Here is a 26351-nt window from a genome sequence, read left to right on the forward strand (position 1 = left end):
CACGTGAACTCATTTATGAGGTGAAACATGAGAATACACGTTCACATCTTTGAAAGTTCGCATCTTGAAGGTTCGTGTGTAGGGGACTTACGCAGTGTGTTCTTGAAAACAGGTACAGCATGCTGTCTGAGGAAGCGGGGATAAGTAGAAGCACGCCTACAAACGTGCCGGGCGAGGTGGAGGGCTGGGCCAGCACTGTTTTCCTCCCTGCGCGGGGCACGCACGCACGTGTGTGCATGTGGGGGCCTGCACTGTGGTTAAACCCGATTCGGCTGGACCAAAACTATGTGAGAGTTCCCGGAGGAGGCAGGGAGATGGCTGACTGCTGACTCGGCAGTCTGGCCAGAGCCAGCAGGCAGGGGGAGGCGGGGAGAACAGGCCTCAGAGCACTGACAGTTCCCTCCAGCAGTTTGCAGGGAAAGCTTCCCACCTGCACATTAACCCAAGCCACCCGGGAACGTCTGAATGGCACTCGGGTTTCCATGTACTTTGATACACACATCTGGGGGCTTCCCTTTTTCCCTGACCTCCCAGCAACTCAAGGAAACATGGAGGGACAATTTAATCCCAATCTTAAAGCTGAGAAAACTGAGGCTCCTCCAGAAGGCCACTGCTTTGCTGACCTACTCAGCTGGGATGCCTGCAGCTTTTCCTAGCTCGTCCCTGGACTCGTCCTCTCTTCCCTGAAACTGGAGACCCTGCAGCAGGGCAGGGACTCAGACGGAAGGACTTCGGAGTTCCCTGGGCCTTCGCCTTGCCTTGTCTGATCCTCACAGTGCTGCGAGGAAGGAAGTGTGAGCTTCATTGGGAAGAAGGGCTCTATCAGAGGCGCTTGTGTGTAGGCACGCTCAGCCACTCAGCTGTGTCAGGGTCTTTGCGACCCCTTGGACTGTAGCCCGCCAGGCTCCTTTGTCCATGGGATTCTCCAGGCAAGGATACTGGAGTGGGGTGCCACACCCTTCTCCAGGGGATCTTCCTGACCCAGGGATTGAACCCGTCTCCTGTGTCTCTTGTACCGGCGGGCAAGTTCTTTACCACTGAGTCACCGGGGAAGCCTATCAGAGGCACTTACAGTTATGAAAAGGGAAAACTGGCATCATGAGGACCACCTTCCCAAATCTAAAGCACAGGGGAGAGAATTTCAAAAGCCTAACAGGGACTTCCCTGGTGGTCCAGTGGCTCAGACTCCAAGCTCCCAAGTGCAGGGGGCCCTGGTTGGATCACTGGTCATCAGAGAACTAGATCCCACCTGCCGCAACTAAGACCCAGCACAGCCGAATAAATACATATTTTTTAAAAATAAATAAAAATTTAAAACAAAATGCCCAACAACATGGGACCCCTTAGGTAAGTCTCTGAGTGGTGCACACCCCAGAAAGGGAAGCTGTGTGATTGTGATGCCTGAAACGCTAATTCCAAGACACAGGGGCCCCTTGTGTCCCTGCCCCTCTGAAGGCAGAGATATGCAGGCTCTATTTGTTCACTGAAGTGGTTAAAGCAGAAAAACCATGTGGAACTCAGCAGTCATTTGAATGAATAATCACCTACCCTGGCTATCCTAAATAAACAGACCGGAGGCGGGGGGCCGGGGGTGGTGCCAGGGGGGTTGCAGGGAAGGTGAGAGTCACCTGGTGACTTTCCTGGCCAGAATCAATAGGTAATAAGAAGGCAGGAGCCCTCTCCCAGGGTGGACAGTCAGAGCACGCACGGCTGCAGGTACCCAAGGAAGCAGCCACCTGGTCTGGGGGCCAGGCCAGGAGTGGGCGAGCCAGATTTATGGATGAGAAGCCATGCGCAGGCAGATAAGAATGGGCCAAGCGGAAAAGGGAAACAGGGACGGGAAGGGTCCAAACACCCCTCCGGAACCCAAGTCTCAGCTGGGAGCCACCGGAGCCAAACACAACCCAGGACAAGAAAAAGTGCAATCTTGGAAATTACAGGTAATGAGACAAGGAACACATACTGTTGGAACGACAGAACATTCTGTAGGCCGATAACACTTAAAAACTTGAAATAAGAGCTAGATAATGGACAGAACTGGTTCCAAGACCAGAATGGCTGGCTGGCCAACGGAACAGACGTGTCTGGTCAGAAGGACCGTACCCCGCTTGCACAGATCAACCTTTTTTGGGGGGCGGCGGGGAGGGCTGTGCCACGCGGGACCTCGTTCCCCGACTGGGACTGCACCCTGGCCCCCTGTATCGGGAGCTCGGAGTCTTAACCACTGGATCACCAAGGAGGGCCTTCCACGGATCAATTTTTCATCTAAATTTTGCCTCCACTCTGACTGCCCGCTTCCCAGTACACGTCTCCTGTTTGAGCGTGGGGGCAACTGCCCCACACTGTCACTCTGGCACCTTCTCCTGGGAGACCACCCTTCACTCCTGGGGCTGGAGCATTGTCCCCAAGGGCCACACGAATGCGTCCCATCCCCCAGGAGCTCTGTGGCCCGGGGGAAAAAAGGCTCGACACACCTGACTAACTGAAACTGGCTCCTCAAAATGGAACCAGAGAAGCCGAGTCTGGGCACACGGCCAAGGGCACCGCTTCAGGAAAGGCGCGCCAGGAGAGCCCGTGACCTTGACCTGTGTGACGCCTGGCAACAAGCCACCACCTCAGAGCCTCAGTTTCCTGCCTCACCGTGAAAGATGAGAACCCTTCCCAGCGTCTGGAAGGAGCTCGAGACGCGTCGCCTCCTTGCTGCCTGACTTCACACTGGCACAAGACAGCTAACAGACACGGCCGGCCACTCGGACAGCTTAGCAGCCACAGCCCAGCTGGCACCTGGGAACCGAGGTTGTGACAGGGTGTTCAACCAGAATCAGTGATGCAGCTACTAACTCTAGAGGGAATCAAGAAGTTGGCCGTGGGGACTTCCCTTGTGGTCCAGTGGTTAAGACTCCTCGCTTCCAGGGCAGGGGGCATGGGTTCAATCCCTGGTCATGGAATTAAGATCTCACATGCTGTGAGACACAGCCAATATTATTGTATAATAATATAATATTATATAATATTATTATATATTATATTTTATTATATATAAATATATATTATTTATATATTTATATTGTATATAGTATTTATAAATAATATATATTTATAATATATAATTATATATTATACATATTATTTATTACAAAATAATAAAATACTTAAAAAAAAAAGTTGACCATGAGTGAGCTGCTGATTAACTGAAATCACAACGGAACTGATTTCGGCAAGCAGGGGAACTGAGAAATCCAACATATTCCACTGAGAGGCCAGCTGGCCATGGGGAACTAACCCCAGGGCTCCCAGCTTCGAGCTCAACACCCAGCTGGCCGGCTCTGCCCTGAGCCCAAAGCAAGGCCCACGTGACTGGCCCCTCACCTGGCTCTCAGCACACAGTTCCAAGCCTGCCCTCCTCCCCGCAGCCAAAATCTCCGTCTTGGTGGCCTGCCCGGGGCGGTTCAAGGCCCGCTGCCAAGCCTCTCCGAGGCGGAGCGTGACCAGCGTGACCAGCCTCTGTGAGCAACCTCCCGAATCTCACACCTCGGTCCCAGATCCCAGCTGCCTGGATCGGGACACGCATTCACCTGTGCAGACCCACCCAGCATACACGGCAGCGCCAGCTCAGCGGAAACCCACAGAAAGCAGCACCGCAGGACCCAAGCACCTGCAAGCTAAAATAACCTGCTGCCGCTAAACATGTGTGCCAGGTTCCTGCCCGGGAGCAGAACGGAACAGCGAAGGAGCCTCAGCTTCAGACGCTTCTTTCAGAGAACTTTAGGCCTCACTGAGCTCCACTTGCGTCCCACATCCAGCTCTTGTTTACTAAAGCACTTCATACGCTCAAGAGTGACAGTCATAGATCTGTGCAGTACAGTTAGATGAATGGATCAGAATCTGCTTCTTTCAGAAAGCAAAAAAAAAAAAAAATTCAGCAATCTGAAACCAAAGTCCAGTTTTAAAAAAGATGGTTTTTAGGATGAAACTCATAAACACAGATGACTATGCATGTTAATATTTTCAGTGCTTGACACAGCTGAGTCGAAATAAAATGTTATGGGTCAAAAAAAAAAATCTGCTGAGTGACTGGAGGGTGAGCGAGACAAACACATTTCCTCCAGAAAACAGAAAGTCAGCCTAAGTGAATACTGTAGAGAAGATGGTTTAAATGATTACACTGTGAAAATGGGCACAGTGAGGGAGGGGGCTTGCCCCAGGCCCAACCCACCAAGGAAGTGGCTTTCTCTGGAGTAGCCATTTACGGAATTCGCAGCTTCCCAGGTAGCTCAGTGGTGAAGAATCCGCCCGCCAATGTGGGAGATGCAAGTCTGATCCCAGGGTCGAGAAGATTCCCCTGGAGAAGGAAATGGTAACCCATTCCAGTATTCTTGCCTGGGAAATAGCATGGACAGAGGAGCCTGTCTGTTGGGCTACCGTCCACGGGCCACAAAGAGTCGGACATGACTAAGGACGCGCACACACATGCCCCAGTAACTGTGGCCCTGAGGATGAGTTCAAAGGCTGCAGAGAGATGAAGAGACAGACTACATGAGTGGGCACTCCTGTCTGAGCTCAGGACATCTGGGCATCCACGCGCAGGTGTTTTTCCTGAAATGGACAGAGGATGAGAGCACATTCGCTGGTGACTGAGCCAAAGTAACAAAGTCAATGTGGACCAAACAGAAGGACCAGCGGGGCCACGCACACGCACTCTGAGAAAAGAGAACGACCCTGGCACGTGGTGGGTCGCCGCAGCGGCTGCCTAGCACTGGTAAGTCTCTGTTGGCCCCTGGGACCACAGGGAATCCCACCCCAGGTCAGGCAGGCAGGGAGACTGACTTAGGGCCACGCAGACAACTGGACTCTTTTGAGAGGAAAGGCCCCGAGGTGTTCACAAGCCCCCAGATCGCGTTTATCTGCTTCATTAGAACCGTCAGAGTGAAGGGCAAGAGAAACCCAGCATTGTGTCCATCCTGCAGCCTTTCGAAGACTACAGTTCTTCAGGAATGTTCTGAGAGCTATCATTACTCAAAGACAGAAGGGCTAGCCACTGGCTATGCATTTCACAGACTGTATCTCACTTCATCCCTCACGATAGCACCACGAGATAAGCAGTATCACCGCCGCCACTTGACAGATGAGGAAACGGAGACGTGGGAAGGTGGAGCAACATTCCCAAGGCCACGGAGCTAGGAAGTGACAGAACCATGTAGCTGAGTCACTCTGCTGGACAGCAGAAACTGACACAACGCTGGAAATTAACTATGCTCCAGTACAACCTTTTAAAAAAGAAAGTGTTCCCTGGTGGCACAGTGGGGAAGAAGCCACCTGCCAATGCAGGAAGGCCAGGTTTGATCCCCAGTCAGGGAAGAAAGATCCTGCATGACACAACTAAGACCCAGAACAACCAAATAAATAAAAAAATAAAACGCAAGAGAAGATCCCCTTCCTAGAGATTCTGATCCCCCAGGTCTGAGAGAAAAGCCCAGGAAAGAATGGGAAAGGAAACTTCCAGGGCTAAGTTCAATAAATGTGAGCCTTAAAAAAGGCACAGAGCTCTGGGTGGTGATGAGACAAGATTACAGGGAAAACTTCGCTCAAGGAGGGGAAAAACTGACAACGAAGCTGACCACTGACGAGGGCAGTGTAATACATTTAAGGGGGGAGGGGAAACAGAAATCATGGAAGAGCTCTGACATAGGGACTCTGTCTGTGTAGACTGGATTGTCATCCTACTGGGGTCACAAAGTCGAAAAAACAAAACAAATTGTCTTGTCCAGCACCGATGCAAAAGTACTAAACCAAAAGGAAACACGCTACCCCCTGCCACCTATAAACTTAAGAGAATCATCCACTCTGGGGACACAGGTGACTGCCCATGGAGAAAGAACTTGTGAAACCCCAGGACAGTCAGCTCAATGGGCTGTCATGGGGAGGGCACACTCAAACGACCAGGAAGATTAAGGCCAGTGAGCCCTGGGAGAGTCTAGCGAGTGAGAGAGATAAGACAGGGTCCCAACCTTGACCGAGGCGGGTCAACACCCCCAAAGAAGGCAATATAAATTGCCTTACTGGGTTTGGACAACTGTGTGAGTGCAATCAGTGGGGGGGCCCCTGCAGTCAGAACCAGAACTGTTTTCTAACCTCTGCGGAAGAAATCTGAAGGCAAATGCATGTAGGATGATTAAGGTTGCAACGGGATCTTGCCCTCACCAGCTGGGTGACCAGTGGCAGCAGCACGCTCTATTCAAAAGGGACAGAGCCAAGCCCTCACTTGCCACACACCCTCCTACACACATGGGTTTGGCCTGACGATGACTTTTCTCGTCTTCCAGGAGTTCTCAGAGATCTAGAGATGATGGGAAGAAGGGTAAACACAGACAGACACACTCCATCCTTCTCCAAGCACAATGGAACTAACAGGAGTAACAGACAGTGTTCTAGGTTTTTTTAAGAACACAAAAATGCTTCCACAAGCCTGACCCTTGGCTTGCGTGTTGAAGCCACACTTTGTATTCTAAAGACGGACAGAGAACCATCACTGATGGGCTGAAGGTCTGCAGCTAGGGAGTGAACTGGGTTTAGAATTTATCATCTAGGGGTCACCACTGCTGCTCATCCATTCAGTGATTCTTCTCCAACACACAGGTCAAAGTCCTCGGGGAACCAGACCCAGCTGACTGTGGGGTTCAACGGACTCTTCCCAACACGCAGCCTCCCAGCCAAACTGCATACTCACACACCCTGGGGCCTGCCCCATTCTTAGAGAACAACTGCTTTGTGTCTGAGCCCACCTGAAGAATTTCTGGCCTACATCAAGCCTAAGCTCAGAACTGACCCTGTAATGATGGTCTTTATTAATATTTAAAATTAAAGTATCAGGACTTCCCTAGTGGTCTAGTGGCTAAGATTCTGCATTCCCAATGCAGGGGGCCCAGGTTCCATCCCTGGTCAGGGAACTAGATCCCATGTGCCTCAACTAAAGATTCCACATGCCACAACTGAGACCCAGCGCAGCCAAATAAAGAAATAGAAAAATTAAAATTAAAGTACCCTGTTACCCAGCAAGTCCCCTTTCTCAGTATCTATCCTTGGTCACATATGTGACAAACAGGCATGTCTGACCATGTTTACTGTAACAGCATTCGTATCAGTAGGGGATTTGGAAATAACTTCAATGGCCATCAATTAGGCTAAATTAAACAACTGTTTGGGTGTGTGCTAAGTTGCTTCAGTCATGTCCAACTCTTTGCCACCCCACAGACTGTAGCCCACCAGGCTTCTCTGTCCATGGGATTCTCCAGGCAAGAATCCTGTAGTGGGTTGCCACTTCTTCTCCACCCAGGGATCAAACCCACATCTCTTATGTCTTCTACATTGGCAGGCAAATTCTTTTACCACTAGCGCCACCTGAGAAGCCCACAAACAATGGTTTAGCCTTCTGGTTCTAAGGAAGGTTATGCAGGAGGTAAAATCAGTAAAACCTATCCACAGTGACAGAAAGCCATCACCAAGATGTAAGGGGGGTGGAGGGAGCACAATACTACTTGCAGTGCACTTTTTTTTTTTTAGTTCTACAGGTATAAATGCAGGTATGTTAAGCATCTGAGAACAGTGGTTAACCTCTGGGGAAGGACTGGGATTACAAGCGGTTGTTAAGGAAGACTTAGTTTTGCTCTGGGAGGCTTGCACTTTCTTTTTTCCTACAGAGAATGTGTTCCTGTACTACCGGTGTAATGAAAATTCCATTTCACCATGTTATTTTTTTTTTTTAAAAAAGAAACTGACCTTGTTCCATACATTTCAGTCCTATGTTTGGGGGCAATTTCTACCTGAATCTGCCACACAATTCCCTGGGAGGCTGAAAGCAGAGTGGTGCAAAGCAGTGGGCTTTTCAACACAGATCATGCTTTAAGTATTAGAATCCCAACTCCGTGACTCCGTGGATGGTTCAATTTATACGCCAGTTCAGGGAAGAGGCAAGAAAAAAAGAGAAAGGCATGTCAGAGGGCTTCTGGGTAATTTAAAGGGATGTCCTAGGAAAGATTTCAGTTGTTCGAGTTGAGCATTCCAGCTGTCCAACATCACACACACACACACACACACACACACACACACACAGACTCGCCCTTAATGGCAGCGCTCACCCAACCACACGTAATCCACACCAGGGCCCCTAGCCAACCAGCTGTGCTTCAGACCCTTCCATCTGGGAATCAGGATTTCTAACATCAATTCCGATCCCATGGGTTCATAAGAAGCTGACCACCACATCAGACAAGCTCCAAAATCTCATTTACTCCTAGGGGCCACCTAATCACACAAAACACTGATCTTTTAAACACACACACATACTCTCCACCTCTTCAAAACGCCACATGAAAAGTCCATAGAAACACAAAAGTCTATTATTAAGGACCTAGGGTCACCAAAACTAGCCTAGGGTCTTAGAAATCAGAGCTGTGGTTCTTCTGATTGGGGTGAGGATTCACTCAAAAAGGTCACAGGGAACACTTCGGAGGTGATAGAAAGGTTCTGTCTCCAGATGCATTTGTCAAAACTGATCAAACGGCACAGTTCAGATCTGAGCATTCCACTGTATGCAAATTACACCTCAATTTAAAAAGAAAACTACCCCAGCATCGCTTCTCCCTGGCTGCAGCAGAACTTTGAGCTGTCCTATGAGATATCTGAAATCTCTGTTGTGCTATGTAAAGTGCACAAGTACCATGGCGACAGTCACCATAAAAATAGATAACAAGATTAAAATGGATAGAGGACACAGGAATTTAAGAAAGGCACACCAGGAGCAATTCGTGTTCGGCTGAAGAAGAAAAATAGAAAGAGGACAAGGAGGTTTTCATTCCTCCACCATCACCACCACTCCCCCGCCCCCCTGCACTTTGAAAAACAGCCACCCAGTGTGGTTGTTTTTACTAAAAGAGTTTTATGGCTTCCTAATACTCAAAGGACAAAAACGGCTGAGAGCTGTTATTTCTTATCATGTTTTTGCCTTAAAAAAAAAAAAATCTGATAGCCTAAGTTTTTCCCATACTCACTGTTATGTGGCCCAGGGAACTGATTCCGAGCAATTCAACAAGCACAGTCGATGTGCCATATACTGTGTGAGATCCAAATGAGGCTGAGATAAAGGCGGCCTGAGCCCTTCATCATCAAATGCACAGAGATTTCCCACTTTAGTTCTCCATTACAGAGTTCTGTCTGTACTTTTTACATACATATAAAACTGACGCCCCCTAGGTATGCACCCCGAAATTATTCCACATGAGGAAAGCACTTTCGGGCTTCCCTGGCAGCTCAAAGGTAAAGCATTTGCCTGCCAATGCAGGGGACACAAGTTCAATCCCTGGTCCAGGAGGATCCCACATGCCTGGGAGCAACTATGCTCATGTGGCCCACGCACCACAAAACTACAGGGCCTGTGAGCTAGAGCCCGGGAACCGCAACTGCTGACGCCCCTGAACCATAGAGCCCAGGCTCCGCAACAAGAGAAGCCGCTGCAATGAGAAGCACGCAGATCTCGGCTGGAGAGCGCCCCCACTCGTCTCAACAAGGGAAAAGCCTGCACAGCCACAGAGACCCAGGCCAGCCAAAAAATAAAATTTAAAAAAAAAAAAGAAAAAAGCACTTTCTTGCCTAATACTGATTCTTTCAAATGCCAAAAGGCAGGCATGAATGGCCTGGTGACATAAATCTTGCGTTCTTCTCCAAAAGATGAGATAAACCTCTACTCTCCTTGTGGAATTTCTGAGAAACATTTGCTATGTGAGTTAGCCCTGACAGTGCTCCCAATAAAAGAAGGAATCCAAAAATATCAGCAAGAAAATCTAAAATGTTTAACCAGAGTGCATTCTAAATAAACCATATATTTAAGTAAAATTTAGGCAAAATTAAACTGCCACATGGAAGCAACAAATAATAAAAATGTGAAAACAAAAACATTTTTACTCAAATCACAAATTTACTGTTTAATATAAAATAACATTAACACATGCATTTCTGGAAAATCCCACCCAAAAGTTTCTTTATCTGTTCCTTGTTGTCACTGTCCCTAGATCCAGAGAGCAGCCACAAGGTTCAGACTCATCCCTGGGGTCAGGATGGCATTTAAGGTGCTGAGGGCCTCCCATGTGACTCAGATGGTAAAGAATCAGCCTGCAATGCTGGTGGCTTGGGTTCGAGATTCGATCTCTGGGTCCAGAAGATCCCCAGGAGAAGGAAATGGCAACCAGTATACCGGAATACTCCAGTATTCTTCCTTGGAGAATTCCCATGGACAGAAGAGTCTGGCGGGCTATAGTCCATGGGGTCACAAAGAGTCGGATACGACTGAGTGACTGACCGCAATAACAACTATAACCTGGTAATATAAATCTGCCTGGAAAACATGAGGAAGGAGAGAGTCAAGGACACTTTCAGGTCCTCCAGAGCCAAGCAGAGGACCCCAGCAGTCAATTAAAGGTCCCCATCTTGACTCATTCATTATACTGAATACAACTGCCCAATAAACACGCTAGTCTTCCATATGTCAACCTGCTTTGTTTATTGTTATTTGCCATTTCCACTCCACCTCTGTCTTCTGGCTTTTCCTAAAGACAAAATTCAATTTTCAGCAGTTGTGGCCACAAACTGACTCCTGAGCCACCATCAAATAGTTCTCTTCCTCCTTTCTAAAATGACCCCAGAGGATTTCTTAAAAATGTTGCAACCCACTTATTAACATTTTCTAAAAAGCTTACAATGATGATGTTGACCCTAGTACTGTACAATTAGAGGTATATCCCAGTATTTCACACTATCTTTCAGCTTTGACAAGTCACACAATAACCTAAAAACTGGAAAGGACTTCGGAAGCCAGCCTATTTCTTGTTCTCTTCTATGGCACCCTTAATCCACAGCATTCAGCCCAAGTTGAATACCTCCAATGGTGGGGAGCTCACTACTCCATGGGAAGACATTTCCACTGTTGGTCAGACCTGCCAGCTAGAAAATTCCTTTTCTGGGACTCCTCTGGCGGTCCAGTGGCTAAGACTCCACACTCCCAGTGCAGAATCCCAGGGACGGGGGAGCCTGGTGGGCTGCCGTCTATGGGGTCACACAGAGTTGGACATGACTGAAGTGACTTAGCAGCAGCAGCAGGGAACTAGATCCCACATGCTGCAACTAAGAGTTCAAATGTCGGAACTAAAGATCCCGCAAGGCAACAAAGATCAAAGATTCTGTGTGCCACAACTGAGATCTGGCACAGCTAAATAAAAAAATCAGATTTTAAAAAAATTCCCTTTCCAACAGAACTGAAATCTGGTCTCCCAGTCTTTATGGTTTAAAGGAACCTTAAAGCTCACCACCTTCAGTGTAATCATTCAACAGGTAAGGAATCATGTAAAGCAATCATTCTACAGATGAAGAATCTGAAGCTAGAGAGGATAAAGTAATTGTTCCATCCATTGGTCATATTCTAACACCAGGCGCAGAAATGAAAAAGTCAATAACCATGAAGATATTTGAAAGCACTACCGGGTACCCATGCCCCTGAGTATACTCCTGTCATTCCTAATCCCACAGCATCCCAGTCTCCTGCCTGTGGGTGAAGTCTTCTTTGTTCAAGTTTCTTTAAAATCACAGCCCCACAGTGGTCCCAATGTCACAAGACCAGCAGGGGTCATTAAAACCAGATCCTGTGATTGGACGGATGAATTTCTGATCCAGTTACGAACGGGACTTGAATTCTAAAATAGGGCTTGCCCAGTGGCTCAGATGGTAAAGAATCTCCCTGCCAAGGCAGCAGACCAGGGTTCGATTCCTGGGTTGGGAAGATCCCCTGGAGAAGGGAACGGCAATCCACTCCAGCATTCTGGCCTGGAGAATCCCATGGACAGAGGGGCCTTGTGGGCTACAGTCCATGGGGTCTCAAAGAGTCAGACGTGACCAAACAACTAACACTACCTTCTAAAAAAAAACCTCATGTCACTCAGGGCTCCCATTAAACTTGTGAACAGCAGAACAATCTCAAACTTTTTCCCACATGATCTGCCCCCTCCTTGGCACCTGGAGGACCACCTCAGCTACACTGTGCTTGTCTGTTTGACTGCTGGTCTCCCGCTTTCAACCAGATCATCAAATTCAGGTCAGAGACTGAGTCTTCTTTCGTGACTCCAGTCAGTGCTTGACACATAGCAGGTAAATAACTCAAGATTAGTCACTGAATGAATCATCTACCTTTACCCCCATCCTGTCCCTGAATGATAAAATGTTTTTTTAAAAATAGTGTTCAGGAGAGTGAAGAGACAAACCACAGGCTGGGAGAAAATATTTACAAAGGACACATCTGATAAAGGACTATTATCCATAGTATACAAAGAACTCTTAAAACTCAACAGTAAGAAAGCAAACAACTCAACTTTAAAAAGCTAGCCAAAGACCTTAACACATACCTCACCAAAGAAGACATGCAGATAACCAAAAAAGCACATGAAAAGATGTGATCACAAGTCATTAGAGAAATGCAAATTAAAATGATACCACTACCCACCGATGAGAATGGCCAAAATCCAGATAACTGACAACGCCAAATGCTGGTGAGGATACAGAGCAACAGGAACTCTCACTTATTGCTGGTGGGAATGCAAAGTGGTGCAGCCACTTTGGAAAACAGTTTGGTGTTTTTTTCCAAAACTAAACACTCTCTTACCATACGATTCAGCAGTTGCATTCCCTGGTATTTATCCAAAGGAGCTGAAAAATTACACCCACATAAAAACCTGCACACAGATGTTTACAGCAGCTTCATTCAGAATGATTGCCCATACTTGGAAGCAAGCAAGGTGAACAGATAAATACACTGTGCTACATCCAGATAATGGGATATTATTCAGTGCTAAAAAGAAATGCTGAAAAGAAGCCAGGAAAGGACACGGAGGAAGATTAGATGCATATTATCGAGTGACACAAGCCAATCTGAAAAGACAACACACTGTACAATTCCGATGATATAACATTCTAGAAAAAGCAAAACTGTGAAGGCAGTAAAAATAAAAGGGGCTACCTGGGGTTAGGGAGAGGGACAGGTGAATAGGCAGAGCACAGAGGATTTTAGGGCAGTGAAAATACTCTATATGATACTGTAACAGTGGATACATTTGTCCAAAATCAGAATATCCTAATATAAACTGTGGATTTTGGGTGATTAGTAATTCTCAGTGTAGGTTCATCAGTTACAACAAATGTACCATCTGGTAGGGGATGTTGATGGCTGGAGAGGCTGTGCATGTCAGGGGCAGGGAGTATGTGGGAAATTTCTTTACCTTCCTCTCAATTTCACTGTGAATAGAAAACTGCTCAAGAAAATAAAGTATATTTTCAAAATACATATATGGTAGTGTTTTTCCTGCTGTGACATACATATACCCTATAAAAAATATAAATAGCAAACTTAAAACGTTAAAAAAAAAGTCACTCATCTATCTAGAAGTAACCAATATTAGTATCTTGGTATTAAACTTATTGGACTATTTCCTCCCAGTCATTTTCTATGCACTTTTTTAATGTTAAGATTTGAAATCATAGGGGCTTCCTGGGTGGCTCAGTGGCAAAGAATCCGCCTGCCGATGCAGGAAACACAGGTTCGATCCCTGATCCGGGAGGATCCCACATATCTTGTAGCAACTAAACCCATGCGCCAAAACTATTGAACCTACATGTTGCAACTACTGAAGCCTGAGGGCCCCAGAGCCCGTGCGACGCGACAGGAGAAGCCACCACAATGAGAAGCCCACGCACCACAACTGCAGAGGAGCCCCGCTCGTGGCAATAAGAGAAAAGCCCACGAGTAGCAACGAAGCTCCAGCACACTCAGAATAAATAAAACTATTTCCAAAAACTTAAAAAGATTTGAAATCATACTCTAGATGCTCCTTAACTTTTCGCAGAAACATCTGTCCATGTTATTTTAAAGTATTCCTAAACATGATTTTTAATGGCAAAATATTCCATGATGAAGACACATCCATCAGAATCACTTACGGATTACTTCCTGCCTAGTCACACTACTGGATATTTGTTTCCAATTTTTCATTATAGTTTAAGAAAAAAAAAAAACTCCAAATAATCTCTGTGTACAAAGCATCATGTACACTTGGGATTTGGTCTCCAGGAGGGGGATTATCTTACCAGAATGTATAAGCATTACAATTCAAATTTTAAAAATTAAATCAGACTTTACATTTATCCCTTATGGAATTTTTTTTTTTAATTTGAGCCCTCATTCTGTATATCTCTGAATCTTGGTTTATCTACTAAATAAGCAATTCCTCCCACCTCTACACTGTCAACAATGCTGACAAACACACCTTCTGTATCTTCATCCACAATGATGGGAAAAAAATGTTGAATAGCTCAACACCAAGAATAGAACCCTATGGTGCTCATTTTTAGACCCCTTTCCAGGCTGACTCAGTGCCACTAATTAACAGTTTTTGCATACAACTGTCAAATTAAATTAATACCACCACCCAGCCCACATTCCACCACTTATTTAAGATGGACCATCCTACCTAAAGAAACTGATAAATATTAAAGCCAAAGTGTACCATAGCTGACGCATGGCTTCTCTGATGTAGTAACCAAACCGTCATATAAAACAGGAAATGGGGGACTTCCCTGGTGGTCCAGTGGTTAAGAATCCGCCTTCCGACGCAGGGAATTCAGGTTCCAACCCTGCTCGGGGAGCTAAGACCCCACATGCCATAACTAGAGAACCCCTCACACTGCAACTACTGAGCCCACAGGCATTCTGGAGCCCACACAATGCAATGAAAAACTCCGTGTTGCAATGAGATCTAATGTGGCCAGTAAATAAATCAAATGAAGATATAAAGTGAAAGAGGGGCATTGGACACTTATTTTTAAAAAAGCAGGAGATGGGTTTTAATTTGATATGATTCGGCTGACTTCTGGTTATCCTTGCATCCTATGGTCACGTATTTTTCAGCCATTTGGCAAAAAGTATTTCAATTTTGACTTTTAACAAAGACTGTATTTTAGGGGATTCCCTGGTGGCTCAGTGGTAAAGAATCCACCGGCTGATGCAGGAAACACGGGTTCAATCCGTGGGTCAGGAAGATCCCACCTGGGGCAGAGCAGCTGAGCCCGTGCGCCACAGCTGCTGAGCCTGTGCCCGAGTGCCTGGGAGCCTCAACTACTGAAGCCCACTCATCCTACAGCCCTTGCTCCCCAACAAGAGAAGCCACCGCGATGAGAAGCCTGAGCACCGCAACTAGAGAGTAGCCCCCGCTCGCTGAAACTAGAGAAAAGCCCACCCAGCAACGAAGCCTCAATACAGTCCTCAATAAACCAATAAATTGTTTTAAAAACTGTATTTTAAAATAGTCAGGCCACACATCTGTAAAAAGCAGGGTGGTTCTTGTTCAGTTCCTGTCACCTGCAGCTTCCCCCAGGGAAGGACTATCAATCACAGGTGGTTATGGACCCCCGAGTTTTCTAGGACTCATTTCCATTCACATCTGGTCTTGAACCAATTATTACATGGTCATTACGCATCCTGGATTATCAGTCTCTGGGTCTCGGAAGCCCACCTCCGAGACCATCCTAGGAAGGATTTAAGAAAAGGAATGACACCGTCTCCTTACCATTTCTTTATTATTGACCCACAGAACCAAAGCTCCTGAGAACCTAACGTCAAATGACTCTTGGCAGTTGTGACTCACATCTCACCAAATTATTACCTCAACATGCAACATGGTTCCCAGAAAATACGTGCCAGGAGTCACCACCTAACCAGGCCAGCCAGAAGTGAAAGGGGGAGGACTGAGAGATACTGGGGGTCACTAGAAACCGGCCTCACCAGAGAATATAGTCCAAGGCCATCTCTAATTAGTACCATTCCAATCACCAGAAAAATATTTCAAAGTGCCAGCTGGCAGCAACTCAGAAAATACTATTGACAAGCCTCAAACAAGTCATCTGCACACAAAGCTCTCAAATTCAGTGTCACACTCCCACCCGAATCCTCCTACGGCGATCCCAAATTCCCTCCTTGGCCTTTGAGTCTCTAGGAAACTCAGGTCACAAACCCAAAGGCCTGCAGAGCGGAGCAGGAAACTGATATCAACTGGATTAAAGCAGCAGAGAGCAGGGGAACCTGAATGGCTGTCCACCCACCAACCCCCCAGGGTGGGGCTGTCACCCACCTCCTGCTCAGCTGCCCAGGCCCAGGCCGGCCTGATCTGACTTTTTAAGAGAGTTCCAACTTCAGAGTTGGACTTTTCTGGACTGCTCCTGATTTCTGAAAACCTCTGTGTGGCAGAAAACCTCCCAGGGACAACCCCAGTCTGCAAACTGAACACATTCTTCGGGCCTCCCGTTTACAACCCCTCCACTACCCTTTGATCCTAACCAACCTTTCCAGTCTGACTGCTCCCTCCTCTCACAAGGACCTCTTCTGCACACCGTGTACACCCCTAACCCTTGGCCGTGGGCCCCCACCTGTGCAGCATCACAGTGATAAACCCCCCACCTGTGAGGCACCATGAGCCACCACAAAGGAATCACCCCAGACTTCCTTCCCTATTTCAGAAGTTGTTTCCAAGTCACACAAGCATAGCTCCTTCCCTTGTACCCTGTGGCTACTTATTTTTCATCTTGGCATTTCATCACCTTGCCTTGCTCCTTAATCACAGGCGGACCTTATCTCTCACGGAGCCTGTAAACGTTCAGTCCCTTCCTCATGCTTCCTTCCACCTTCAGCACTAATCAGGGGCGCTCTGCACAGAAGCAGTTTACTCAATACTTCTTCGCTGTGAAAATGCTCTTTAACTGTTTTCCTAACTGTGGGTTATGATCCTTTACAGATGAGTTAAGTTGTCTTAGTGGAAGACAATAAGCATTTGTAAATGAAAAAGAACAGAATAGAAAATAAAATGATCAGGATTGAGATGGACATAGACACACCATGCTGTGCTCGGTCGTGTCCGACTCTCTGCAACCCCACGGACTGTGGCCCACCAGGCTCCGCTGTCCATGTCATTTCCCAGGCAAGAACACTGGAGTGGGTTGCCATTTCCTCCTCCAGGGGATCTTCCCAAGCCAGGGATCAAACCTGTGTTTCCTGTGTCTCCTGCGTTGCAGGAGGATTCTTTAGCCACTGAGCCATCACGCACTAAGGAAATACCATATAGCAGAGGGACCTCTATGCAACACCGTAATGATCTATATGGGAAAAGGATCTAAAAAAGAGTGGATGTATGTATACGAATAACTGATTCACTCTGCTATACACCTGAAACTAACACAACATTGTAAATCAACTACACTCCAATAAAAATTCACTAAATAAAAATATCAGAGGAGACTGCACCAAGCAAAAGAGGTCGTACTCATGAGCTTAAATTAGGTTTTTACATACATGATTGGGTGTACTAGTTCATGATGTAAATTTTATTTCTTAATGTAGGTCATGGTTGAAACAGTGTAGAAAACACTGTTCTGTAATCAGTAGATTAGTTCCACCAGTGCTCCATGCAACCATTTTTTTTTTTTTTCCGACAGTCTTATATTCCCTAAAAAGAACAAAAAATATGTGATGGCCACCTCTCCCCATATGAGCCAGTTTGACCTGCTAATTCATTGATCCTGCAGCTCAGAGGAAGAGGGAGACTAAGCAGCTGCAATTACATTGTCACTCATTCTGCAACTCTGTGCAATCATATCCTTCAAATTCACCAGCCCTGGGATGTTGCAAGCTGAGGCTTGGGGAATTTGTTCAGCAAATCACCCTTGCTCAGCCTTGCAACAGGAAAGCAGAATTCAGGGCTCAGGGGAAGCACCCTCTGTGGGCAGGCAGGCAGGTGGCTGGCTTCCTGTGACCTGGCTAGGGCTCCGGTTAGGAGGAACCTGGCCCTGGAAAAGGCACTATCCCAAATTTGGGTCCAAAATGTCCTCCTTCCTCTTTTAGATCATCTGGCTGTCCCCTCGTCTGATGCGTCCCCCATGCACACCTGCAATGGGTCACCAGGACGAGACTGAAGGTCTCTGTGGAGAGCAAAACTCAACATGTTTCAAAGTCCAGCAATTTATGTGCTTAGTGAATTCCATTCTAGTTCCCACCATTCTCCAATCCCTCCCTCCCAGTTAGAAGAAAAAGTGTCCCATATTCCTTGGAGCCTCAATTCCTCCGAGCTGCTTTGCTAACTTCAGGTTCAGGACCAGGTGATGTCATCTGAATGGCAAGACAGAACAAAGCCTCCCAATTCCAACCCCAGATCCCCTCATCAACATTCTCTACTGCACCCCCCATGACCAAGAAGACACTCATCAGAGTGCCTTCTGTCCCCCAGCTCCCACAGCCTTTCCCACCCTATACACCCTAGTTTCCCACCAATCTCAGGAATGCAGCTGCTAGCAGGACACCTAGGTTTCAACTTCTTAGCCAACAAAAGAAACGTCTCTACAGCCCCAGTATCAATTACTTCTCTCGAAAACACACATTTCCGATTTCTCCAGTTACCAAGTACAGCAGCTCCAAGACCCTGGCATGTAATCAATTTCCAAAAAGAATTAATTTGCATTCATCTCCTCCTTCACCCTGCCCCTGTCAACAAATTATTTAAACCGTAATGCTTCTAAAACTCACCTACTTTTGCATTTCCAGTTATCCCAGTTCAAATCCTGGGCATTCCACAACTATAACAGTCTACCGATTTGTCTCCTAACATAACTTTTCAAAGGGCTTCCCTGGTGGCTCAGCAGCAAAGAATCCGCCTGCCAGTGCAGGAGACTTGGGTCAACACAGGTTTGATCCCTGGGCTAGGAAGGTCCCCTGGAGGAGGAAATGGCAACCTACTCCAGTAGGCTGGAAAATCTACTGGAAAATCTCATGGACCGAGGAGCCTGGAGGGCTACAGTCCACAGGGTCACAAAGAGTCAGACTAAACAACAACACTACTTTTCAAAATCTTTCCAAAGACCCTCTCGTGACATCACTCTCTGGCTCAGAAACCTTGACTGTCTCCCCGGTACACAGAGTAAAGTGCAGTCCCTCAACCTGGCCTTCTAGGATGTTCACAACCTCAATCATCATACTTCCCCATCTTTACTCCTACTGCTCAAGAAACATCCCCTGGTCTGACCAAGGACATCTCCTGTCTCTCAGGAAAGTCATGTCCGTTTGCATCTTGTGGCCCACCTCAAGTTCTGGGATTCCTACCCTATTCCTTCTCTGGACTCCAACAGCACCTATTCTACACTTTGCAGCTTGACAGGTAATCGTGCCCTATCTTGAGGCCTTATTTCCCATGCTCACGTCTTTCTGTCTCCCCCGAGATGATTAACCCTGGAGGGAATCATCTCCTCTATCTTTTACATCCTCCTCACTGAATAACTGTCTGAACCTCTTCTCCTCCCATATGAAATCCCTTTCTGGCCTCTCACACCTGTTACTTCTTCGTCCCCTACCTCTGGCCTTTGCCAGAGTTATTTTCCATGTGCATAACTGATTTCATAACTTAGGACTCTAAGTCCAGTCCCCAGCTCTGACCTTGCCTTTGACAGTCCCCCTGTCCCCCAGCATTTAGTCACTCGGGCAGTCAGTATGTTAATCTGAACTTGAGCTCTCAAATCACTTCCACCTTTCCTTGGGTGCTCTCTCCCAGACAGCCTGGGATGGTGCTGAGAAGGCCTGCAGTCCTCCAAACTTAACTGAACTCAATTGCTCTGTTTTCTGGTGTTTCGGGTGTCCTCAGACCCAGAATCTCTGTTTACACAAAACCTTAGGAGAGTGTCAAAAAGGCCTTGGATGCCTGTTGATCACTCACTTGCAGGCAAAATGCACCATATGGGGTGCAAAGAACGGATAAGTGGCCTGCAGGTAACCCCTGCACCTGGCCGCCTGACATCTGAACGCTCGCCTGCGGGAAGCTCTCCAAAGTCACCGGGCACTGGCCAAGGCCGTCTGAAACCAAGAGGCAACGGAACCCCCTCGGCTCCTGGCGGGTGGGCGTCTTCAGATTTCTGAGTCCGTCCTAAATTGAAGGCGCCGAGCCCCGAACTCCCAGGCAGGGAAGAAAACGCTGCCCTGGAAATTGTTTGCACATGACAAACTCCCCGTCCAGGCCCCCACTCGGGCACCCCACAAGCCCACAGGGCCTGCGCCCGGGGCTGCCGGCGGGAGAGGCAGGGTGAAGGCGCGCAGAAGGAAGCAGGGGGTGGACAGAAGGGCCGAAGTGGACTGGGAGGGTGGGGGCCAGCCCCCGAGGTGGAGGGTGTGTCGCGCCGCGCGTCCCGGAGCCCGGCACTCGCCCGCCCGGCCGCTCGGCGGAGCGGGCAGGAACGCGCGGGGCGCCGGAACGACTGGGCCGGCCGCCCAGCCGGAAAGGGTCAGGGAGGGGGCAGGTCACCCTTCGGCGGAGAGGCGACTCCGGACCGGCGCTCAAAGTTGGGGAGGGGATTCCTCGGCGAGCGTGATAAACAAGGCGGCGCACGGGAAGGAGGGAGGGCGCGCAGCCACCCCCCTCCCGGCCGGCGCGGCCACTGCCGCAGCGCCCCCGCGCCCCGACCGGCCGCTGCCCCGGCGGCGCCCGCCTCCCGGCCCTCCGGCCCGGCCCCCGCGGGCGTGCAGAGCGTGGGAAGTTCCCGGGCCGCCCCCCGTCCCCGGGCTGCAGCGCCGCGAGGTTCTCGCGCAGCTCACCTCGCCCCGCCACGAGTGGCGGCGCGGGCCAGGCAGCTCCCCCTCGGACAGCTCGGCTCGGTTCGGGGCTGCGGCTGCCGCGGCCCCCGCCCGCCCGGCGCGGCCCACCGCCCCGCTCCGCTCCGCTGCGGCCGCCCGCCCGCCGAGGCTCCGTTCGCGCCCACCTGGCCGGCCTGCCCTCCCTCTCCGGGACACTGCGCTCACGTACGCGGCCGCGGCCACAACCCGGCCCGGATTCCCAGCCCGGGAAGGGAGCGGAGGCGCGCGCCAGCCAGCGAGCGCCGGGGCCAGGCTGGAGACACACCCCCTAGCCGCCCTGCCAGCGCGCGCCCCCCGCCCCCGGCGCCGCGCGCGCCCGCCGCCCGCGCGCCTCTCGCCGGCCACACGCGCCCGCGCCCCCCGCCCCCACACCCCCGTCGCGCGCCCGGCGTGCATACCCCGGCCGCCAGTAGACAGTGGGCGCTCAATAAGTGCCCGAGCGACTCCTCGCGCACATGCGTACTTGAACCTGACCGAGTGGTGACGCCCCCGCCTCCCCCCACCCACCACCCCCCAAATCCGACCCGGCGGCTGCAGCCCCGAACCAAACTTGAGTGTTTGCCTGTTTTCACTTGAACCGCCAACCGAGCCAAAGTTTCTTGCTGTTATTTTTCCAGGCCGGGCTCTGGGACCGGCCTCACCGACACAGGCCGAGCTCGCCCCAGGGCGGGAAAGGCCGCCAGCAGGCTCCGGGCGCCACCGACGGACGCTGGGCGGGGGCAGTGGAGACCCAGGCCGCGCAGCCCCGGCCCGCCGAGCGAGAGCGAAAGGCCGGAGGGAGTGAACGTCACGACCAGCCTTTCCATCTTCCTTGGCTTTCATGTTTTCTTCTCCATTTTATGACATTTTACTCGCGCTCACTCGTTTGTAGTTGTAAAGTGAGGCGTTATTTACTGTTTCTGGAATTAGCAGGAGAGAAAGTTAACTATTAGCTTTCAGCCCTTATGTAAACAATATGAGTTACTTTTGGCACCGTTAGGCTCTGGCTTTTGTATAATTTGTAACGAGGAGAATTGAAGCTGTTCCATTGTGTTCTGTGTTTTTCAGAGATAAGACCAAGAGCCACAACGGTAGTGAAGGGCCCTAGTGCCTGTATGTGTGGGCATATAGATTCATATTCAAATAAATTTAAAGGATAAAAGAAAGCAATCCCCTTCCCCCAAAAAAAGTTTTAAATATTTTTGGACTTACTTGTTGAGTTTGCAGTCAGTTCACCTTCAATTTGAAGTGTACTGTTTTTCTTGCAGTGAGACGGTGGGGAGTGTGCAGGAAAGGACTAGAGGCTTTGCAGTCAGACAAGCCTGGTTTGCAATCCTGATTTTACTGTCGAACTAGTTTTATGCTTTTCAGCAGGCTCTTTTCTCTCTCTGAACCTCAGTTTCTTTATCTGTAAGATGAAATAAAAAACATGGGTACAGTGCCTAGCTCACACCAAAGAAACAACTGAATATTCTTTCCCTTCCCTAATGGTCCGCCATTTGTTAACATAAGAAAAATCTCCTTTAAAAAGCTCCAAAGTCCCTAAAGGATATAGTGCTCAACTAGGGGTGATTTTTGCCCCCAAGAGACATTTTGGCAATGTCTGGAAATATTTTTGATTGTCACAACTGGGGATAGTGGTGCTCCCAGCATCTAAACAGGTATAGGGCAATGATACTGCTAAATGTCCTGCAATGCACAGGATGGCCCCGCACCACAAAGAATTACCTGGTCTGAATTGTCAATAGAGACACTGTTGAAAAATCCTACTATAGGCTAATTCGGCCATCAAACAATTCACCAAAGACTGGTTCCTCCTTTTCCTTCTTATCCTCAAGGAAACATTCTTCTTTTGCATTCAAAAGAAGAACAGAAAGCAAAGCATTTGGGGGATCACAGCAATGATATGAATATGCAAAACCTCCCCTTAATGGGAAAATGCAGATTTGAATTTTACTTTTTATTATTAAGGAAATACTCTACTTCATTAACAACCAATGTGTGCACCCTTATCTTATGTATTACTACAGTTCACAAATGTACTTCCCAGGTGGCACCTGTGATAAAGAACCTGCCTACTAATGTAGGAGACTCAGGTTCGATTCCTGGGTCAGGAAGATCCCCTGGAGGAGGGCATGGCAACCTACTCCAGTATTCTTGCCTGGAGAATCCCTTGGACAGAGGAACTTGGCAGGCTACAGTACATAGGGTCACACAGAGTTGGACACGACTGAAGCGACTTAGCACGCACGCACAGTTCATGAACAGCTTTCGGCTCTGTTTGCCTTTCTCTTCAAACCATAGGTGCTCACCCACTTCTGCAGATTCACCTCTCTGCCAAGTCCCTCACCGATCCTGATATTTATAAAATAGTCCCTGCCCCCAAGGGACATCCAGCCTAGTTGGAAGTAAATGAATGCATGTGCAATAATTAAGGAACAATACAAGATAGCATATAATTAAGCTTTAATTGCAGCACCCAGACCAAGGTAGTGAGGAAACTGAGTTTCAGCAACACCAGGTGCTACCTGGCTGAGGTGTTCTGCCAATGTTTGTTGAATGAAATGAAATAGTGAACACTTTTGACACCAGATAGGACTCCAGGTAGTATATAAATTCCATTCCAGTCTTTAAACTGCCACCCTTTGTAAAGGGATGTCAGTGGCTGGCTGTGAGTTTATCTTTCTTAAAACATCCAGTTCAAACTTGTAACCCAACCTATATATTTCTGAAAACTATTGAACTTTAATAAAACGGAAACAATCATTCATTTGACAGCTATGTCAGTGCCTGCTGTGTGCAGGGTGAGCCACTGGTCTCTAAATTTGCACAGAACCCAGAGCTTGTTCTGTTTGAGACAGGCCATCCAAAGGCATGGGCTGTCTTACTGCACATATTGAATGAATATCCCCTTTGACTGCAGGTATGTACTTGTCAGTATGCATTCCAGAGTTTTGCACATTAATACAGACTCTGAACTTTCCCTCACAAACATCCATTCCCAAACACATACCCAGCACTCGGTCTCCAGGCCCTGTCCTGAACACCCCCCATAGCACCCTGGACACAAAGCAGGATGTGCTTAGAAAGATTATAACTGGTTGGTTTCCAATCTTGGCTCCCCCGCCAACCCCAATCACCAGCAGTACCCCCAAAGTAGAGCTTACCCTCCCTGGAGGCTGCCCCATCAGAGAACTGCCCTTCACCTTGCTTTCTCCCACAGCCTGGCCCCCTATTAAAATGTAGGCACCTGGGGGCTTCCGTGGTGGTCCAGTGGTTCAGAACCCACCTGCCAGTACAGGGCACACGGTTTGATTCCTTGAACCTGGTCCAGGACGTTTCCACACGCTTTGGGGCAACGAAGCCTGACCGCTGCAACTACCGAACTCTGGTCTAGGGCCTGTACTCGACATCAGAAGCCACCACAATGAGAAGCCCAAGCACCGCAGTCGAAACTAAACAGATATAATAAGCAAACATTAAAAAAAAAAATGTAGTCGTCTGGTACCTCCTCCTCTTCAAAGTCATGAGCTTCTCAGAGCTGTTAGAACTGTGCGTGTGCTCAGTCATGTCCTACTCTGTGACCCCACCAGGCTCCTGTCCATGGGATTTCCCAGCCAAGAATACTGGAGTGGGTTGCCATTTCCTCCTCCAGGGGACCTTTCTCACCCAGGGATCGAACCCAAGTCTCTTTCATTGACAAGTGGCTTCTTGACCACTCATTAAGCTGAGGTTCAGCAAAGCAGACTCAGGACTTGTCTCTTATTTCTCATATTATATGGACACACTCATAGGAGATTTTCAGGGTGAATCTGAAATTGCCACTGTCTCCTATCACCTGATGACTGTTTCTGGGCTACTCCCTCCAGTCCATGCTTTTACACCAGCCTCTTTCCTCTGCTCCAGACTCCTCAAAGTCTTCCTGTAGCTTTTATAATAAAGTTCCAGCATTGCTCATTAAGATCCTTCCTGGTGGGGCTCTTAATTAGTTCTCCAGCCACTACTTGCCTCTCTCTGCCTCCACCCCCTTCACTCTGCACTCTATACACACTAAACTGAACTTCTGTCCTTTGCCTGAACAGACTTTGTCGTTGCTTGACCCAAGCTGTTTTCTCCGCCTCGAGTACTTTCTATCCATCTCTCTCATCTCTTTATCTTACTATTCCTGCCCATTCTTCAGGAGTCAGCTTACACAGCACTTTCTCTGGCCTCCTCAAGGCTGGATTACCTGCCTCTCCCCTAAGTCCAGTAGCACCTCCACTCACCCCACCTCACCCTCAACACTGCATCATACCGAAATCTCCACTCCCTTGTCCTAATCTCCCACAAGTCTGAACATTCTAGGGACTTCTCTGGCACTGGCCAAGACTCCATGTTCCCAATGCAGGGGGCCTGAGTTTGATCCCTGGTCAGGGAACTAGATCCCACATGCCACGACTAAGAGTTCGCATGCTGCAACAAAGATTGAAGGTTCTATGTACCGTAACTAAGACCCAGTACAGCTGAATAAATTAAAAAAAAAAAAAAATTTTTTTTAAGTACTGAACATTCTATGCAGACAAGGAGTGTGTCTTGTCTCCACGCAACACCTAGCATTTGGCAGTGTACCTGGCATGAGGTGGGCCCCTGATAAACACTGGTGAATAATGAATTGCTTGTTGAACTTTGGGGAGTGACTAGAGCTTTTCCATCCATAGTCCAGGCAATTCCTAGTTGGAAGCATGCCTCACATGCCCAGAAGATGTCAGGACTGGTAAAGACTTTCTAACCATTTATTAATATTTGGAACAGGATGCAGCCTATAGAATGAACTCAGTTTTGGGGTTCCACCAGAGCCTCATTTGATTCTTAACCTGGCTTCTTGAACACCAGTGATCCACTTGACACCTCCACTTGGATGTCAGATAGTATCTCAAAGGTCCATGTCCAAAGTCAGACTTCTAATTTCACTTCCAATAGCTTCTTGGCCTTTTGGCTAAGATCAAGTGTAGTATCTGTTCTTATCAGTTTAATATCTGATACATCCTCTATGTGAAACAGATCACCAGCCCAGGTTGGATGCATGAGACAAGTGCTCAGGGCTGGTGCACTGGGAAGACCCAGAGGGATGGGATGGAGAGGGAGGCGGGAGGGGGGATCGGGATGGGGAACACATGTAAATCCATGGCTGATTCATGTCAATGTATGGCAAAAAACCACTACAATATTGTAAAGTAATTGGCCTCCAACTAATAAAAATAAATGGAAAAAAAATAATAATAATAATTTCACTTCCAATCAGCTTCTCCCCATTCCAGTAAGTGGCAATTCTATCCTTCTAGTTGCTCAGGAAACAAAGAAACAAGCAAAACTTAGAAGTCCTTTCTTTAACCCTTAACTCCTTTCATTTTCTCATGCTACACATCAAGCCCACCAGAAAATCGCTGAAATACATCCAGAATCAATTACATTTTTCCCTTTACAGCCCTCTTTCCCTAGCTGGACCACCATCTCCCTGAGTTGGATTTCCAAAATAGACTCCTATCCACATTGGCAGGTGGGTTCCCAACCACGGGACCCCCAGAGAAGTCATCTCCTTGCTTTTTTTGGTTGCCTCTCCACACTCTACTCACCACCACAGCAG

The 26351-nt window shown here is 48.2% G+C and overlaps 1 protein-coding gene and 1 pseudogene across 6 annotated transcripts in view; one reads left to right on the forward strand and one right to left on the reverse strand.

The window, feature by feature from the left end:
- Positions 1 to 24125, reverse strand: part of ZNF395 (zinc finger protein 395) — a 50860-nt gene extending 26735 nt beyond the window's left edge. Inside the window, exons 1-2 of one of the 6 annotated variants that reach the window (XM_070480629.1) lie at positions 24018 to 24125; positions 21941 to 22136 (exon numbers count right to left, since the gene is read on the reverse strand). The gene's annotated coding sequence lies outside the window, so the exon portion shown is untranslated. Of the gene's footprint in view, positions 1 to 9047; positions 9439 to 20710; positions 20794 to 20874; positions 20928 to 21311; positions 21446 to 21940; positions 22137 to 24017 lie in introns of those variants that run through there. The other 5 variants (XM_070480627.1, XM_070480626.1, XM_070480631.1 and 2 more) reach the window with 5 other exon arrangements.
- Positions 24126 to 25683: 1558 nt separating this feature from the next.
- LOC139039540 (U2 spliceosomal RNA) lies at positions 25684 to 25778 on the forward strand (annotated as a pseudogene).
- The last annotated feature ends 573 nt before the right edge of the window (positions 25779 to 26351 follow it).

Source organism: Odocoileus virginianus, chromosome 18 (assembly GCF_023699985.2).
Source record: "Odocoileus virginianus isolate 20LAN1187 ecotype Illinois chromosome 18, Ovbor_1.2, whole genome shotgun sequence".
In the NCBI taxonomy this organism is placed as follows: Eukaryota; Metazoa; Chordata; class Mammalia; order Artiodactyla; family Cervidae; genus Odocoileus; species Odocoileus virginianus.